We start from the raw sequence: 5,000 nt of genomic DNA, 5'->3' as shown, positions 1-5,000 counted from the left end.
ATTCGTTACACATTGAAGACTCGCTGCATTCGCCTCGTGCAACCTGCATCCTGCATAATTAGAAAGTGGAATCAAGGTGTAGTCAGCCAACAAGATCCAGTCTCACGAGCTCACCAGTCGGGCTGTCCTTATCATTACCATCTTTAATTAACACTCATTTAGAACAGCCACGGCCATCGCAAACTTACAACATATTAGGTGTTGGGAAGATCCAGAAAAAGGTCTGCGGATCCGGGGAAACGTCAGTTCAGCGCTGCGGACATGGGAACCTAATGAAAAGGCGCTCCTCAAGATGCGCGCAGCTCATACGGTGAGCGTGAAGATTATTACAAGATTATTACTATTATCATAATCATAAATCGATCTTCAAGAAGTTCCTTCATAAATATAATTTCACGAGACGCGCTCCCTAACTCATCCTTTGAAATCACGATAGCCTGCAATTAAACGTTTTTAATATATAAGAACTCGAGCTTTATAACCCGACCCATTCATAATATCCCAGAGATCCTGTTCCGAATACTTTCATTCGACAAACACTTTCGCTGGCATGAATGGCAGGCCGGTAACAAGCGTAGTTTAATTACTATAATCTCAGATCCTGCGTTCTGCATCTCTCAAGACGGCTGTTGCGGAGCCCGTGCAATGCAATCCGGGACTCTGTGTCAGGATTTATGAATGTGTTGATGCTTTTAGTCCGGAGTTAAACAGGAATGCACGACAACTGCATACAGATAGACATTCATTTTGCTATTTCATTTTCTCTATTTCTCTCTCTCTCTCTCTCTCTCTCTCTCTCTCTCTCTCTCTCTCTCTCTCTCTCTCTCTTTCTCTCTCTCTCTCGCTCTCTCTCTCTCTCATTCTACCTCTCTTTCTCATTCTACCTCTCTTTCTCTTTCTCTTTCTCTCTCTCCCTTTCCCTCTCCCTCTCTCTTTCTCTCTCTCTCTCTCTTTCTCGCTCTCTTTCTTTCTCTTTCTCTTTCTCTTTCTCTCTCTCTCTCTTTCTCTTTCTCTCTTTCTTTTTCTTTTTCTCTCTTTCTCCTTTCATCTCTCTTTCTCCTTTTCTCTCTTTCTCCTTTTCTCGCCCTTTCTCTTTTTCTCTCTCTTTCTCTTTCTCTCCCTTTCTCTTTTTCTCTCTTTCTCTTTCTCTCTTTTCTCTTTCTCTTTTTTCTTTCTCTCCTTTTCTCTTTCTCTTTTTCTCTCTTTCTCTTTTTCTCTCTCTCTTTTTCTCTCTTTCTCTGTCTTTCTCTCTCTCTCTTTCTCCTTTTCTCCTTTTCTCTTTCTTTCTCATTTCCTCTCTTTCTCTTTTTCTCTCTCTTTCTTTTTCTTTCTCTCTCTCTCTTTGTCTTTTTCATCACCGTTCCTATCACCACCTCCCATATTTCTACGCTAAGCGAAGGCTTGGTCTCACCAAGTCGCGCATGCGGAAGAGAGAATCAAAGAGAAAGACAGAAAATATCCTCCATTTCCTTTCTGTTCTTTTCATAATAACATTCTAATATAAGTAAGAAAAGTTTTGATTGGATGCACGAATAAATATTCATGTGAGGGATTCTAAGCATTTTTCGTAAGCTGCGCAATTCTAGATATTTACCATCATTGACAAAGTGCTTTCGCTTATACTGAGGCACAAGTTACTAAGCGAATTGAATGAATATAAACAACTTTGATGTTTTATTTTTATTCTGCCGTGACACAATAAGCCCTGTATGTTTTTTTTTTTTTTTTTTTTTTTTTTTTTTTTAGATTGTCGTAACAAATTAAATTTGCATACTTGCGCGTGCGTGTTTTCGTGTGTGTGTGTGTGTGTGTGTGTGTGTGTGTGTGTGTGTGTGTGTGTGTGTGTGTGTGTGTGTGTGTGTGTGTGTGTGTGTGCATGCGCACGTGAGTGTGTGTGTTTTGAAAGAGAGAGAGATACAGATAAGAGAAAGATATGGATGAGAGAGAGAGAGAGAGAGAGAGAGAGAGAGAGAGAGAGAGAGAGAGAGAGAGAGAGAGAGAGAGAGAGAGAGAGTATGAGACAGGCGAGATCAAAATGCGTATATGCGTATATAACAACAGACACACAACACACATGCATCTAAAAATGGCCACAAAGCAGAAAAATGACTATGATGATAACATCAGGTCCACTCAGTCTTGTATCAAGCAAAGAGATAGACAAAAAATCAGTATTCACGACCATACATTAAAAGGCTTGCCCTGTAATATCCTGAAATTTGTATTTGGTACCGGAAATTACGCACAAAATGTAGCCTATAAAAATATAAACCTAAAAATACCGAAACTGGAGCTCGAACGTTCGGCCAAAGCTTCATATTTTAACATGTTGGAGGAACGGTAAGTAAGGTCTACGCAGCCCTCCGTATGGATTACTTATAATTAATGTTCAAAGATCATTGGTATTATGGTAATTACTTAGGGCGTTGCATAAAATATGTGGGCGTTAGGAGGGACATGTGGGAGTTGGGTGGACCGTCATGGGCGGGGGTTGAAAGCGTAGGGCGTGCGGGCGTGGGATCATCTCCACTGGCCGCCACGAACGAGTTCAGAATCGTATATGTATATTTCACGCGTCTCCTCGCCTGGCATTACCCATTCTCCACCGGCGACCTTTGACCCAGCCGCAGGAGTGTCCAGACCCAAGCGTGTACTTGATCTGCGGCTCCCCCCCCCCCCTCCCCCATCTACACCTCATTTTTGCTTTGTTCTTGTTTCGGTTGGTAGCTATCTTGTATCACTCCTCGATGATTCCCCTTTTTTCAACGTTTACTTAATGCTTGGCATTCACTTTATCATAGTTACTAACTACAGTTAATTTATAAAATCTTATATGAGCATCATTTTCCACTCAGTCTTTCGTTTATTTCCAATGATCTTATCTTCCCTTATCCACGGCACTGCTTTCTCATCCTCTTCGTCATCCACTGTTTCTCTGCCTCATCAGTGGTCCGGTGACCCTTACCTGAACTCGGACACCGGGCTCTGAGGTGGGGATCCCTACCAGTGGCATTACCACTCACCTTTAAACTCGATTTCGACGAAACTGAAGCATTATACTCCAGTTAGATCAGTAGGGTTCGTGAAGCAGTAACTGATATCAGGTAACTTACTATACCCGACAGAAATCTAGCCTTATTTATATGAACGACTACCAATTGAATTAATATCTCCAGGGGATCACACTCAGACCATTCCGTTCTATCTGTCTAGGTAAATAAAGTCAAAGTAAATCATGAAAATCCCCAACCTGACCCGCCAACGCCGCACTACCTTAAAAAAAAGTCACCTGCCCAGAGCCAGGCGAGAGCAGCCTGCGCATCGTCGTCTCGGCTCCCTAGGGCCGCAAAACCCGGGTTGTAAACTTAATGTAGCCAACCCGTTAACGTGGCTATCAAGTGATAGGATTTTCCGCACTTGATTCTGCCGTAAATTGACACTTTAATTGCCCATCGGGAAGATTTACTGCCAAACAGAAGTCGGTCATTCGTAACAAAGACCTCTGAATGTTTTAAGGTGTCTCTGGGTGATTTAAGACTTGGATAAAGACAAAAGCATTGAAGCTACCCATATGATAAAAAACAAATCATTCTACCAAGATTTTATCAACGTGTTCCAATATCCATAGTTTATTTCTGTTACCTTTATCACTTTCGGCCAGATTGAATATTAGATTACTGGAGTGTATGAATCCAGTTCATTTATTTTAACAAGCATTCAGTTTGTTATCACAGTACAATTCTATGAGATCACTTTTTAGAACTTTATTTCAATGTGTTTTTTCTATAACTCTCCTGAGGCACTTTTCAGAACAAATGGCAATATATCACAATTATTTCATCACACAGTTATATGCATTTTCTCATAGTATAAACCATACTTATAAAATGTTTAGCAAAAATACCAATCAAATAACAAAGGTAGAAGCAATACAGATGAAAATGGCAACTTTAATGGAAATGAGAGCGGCATTATTAATAAGAACGATTACAGTAACGACATTACCAATATTCAAATATCCGAAGGGTTAATGGAATTACTGATAGTTTTGAGCAAACATACTGATAACAATAAAAATAAAAATACAAAAATAACTTTAATAACAATGAACTGATAACAATGACGATGATAACATTGTTGTTAGTGATAATAATAACAATCAAGATGATGATACCAATGCTAAAACAGACACTAATAATAACAATAATTACACAGAATAATGAAGACGACGCTAATGACGACAATAACGGAGAAAAAAATTACAGTCACTATCCCATCATATCAAAATTCCCAACGCTTCTCCATTTCCTCCCCCACGTACTCATCGTGCTCCGGACACCACTGATGAACGAGTATCCAACAGAAATCCAGTCTCTGAAAGTTCGCGGGTAACAAAGTGTGGAGAGTCAGCGGCCGCTCGGAAGAGGAACTATAACTAGGCTAAAATGCAACGTTCCACGGAACTACTGCTGTGTGTGCATCATATACACTGTATCAGGATTTCGGCAAACGTATTGCAGTTGCGAACAGCGAGAACAACTTAGATGGGTTATTTATGTGGGCTCACATGTATATGATACATAACTAAATAAAAAAGCACACACACACACACATTTGTGTGTGTGTGTGTGTGTGTGTGTGTGTGTGTGTTGTGTGTGTGTTGTGTGGAGAGAGAAAGAGAGAGAGAGAGATGTGTGTGTGTGAGTTTTTTGTGTGTGTGTTTGGTGTGTGTGTTTTTTGTGTATGCGCGTGTTGTGAGTGTGTGATTTTTGGTGTGTGTGTGTGTGTGTGGTTTGTGAGAGAGGAGAGAGAGAGAGTGTGGGTGTGTGGTTGTGTGTGTTGTGTGTGTATGTGTGTCTGGTTGTGTATGCGGTGTGTGTGTTGTGAGTGTGTGGGGTGTGTGTGTGTGTGTGTGTTTTGTGTGATTTTTTGTGAGTGTGTGTTTTTGTGTGTGTGTGTGTGTGTGTGAGAGAGAGAGAGGAGAGATGAGAGAGGGGAGA

This window comes from Penaeus chinensis, chromosome 3 (genome assembly GCF_019202785.1).
Source record: "Penaeus chinensis breed Huanghai No. 1 chromosome 3, ASM1920278v2, whole genome shotgun sequence".
NCBI lineage: Eukaryota > Metazoa > Arthropoda > Malacostraca > Decapoda > Penaeidae > Penaeus > Penaeus chinensis.
Note: the sequence above shows the minus strand (reverse complement) of the source record.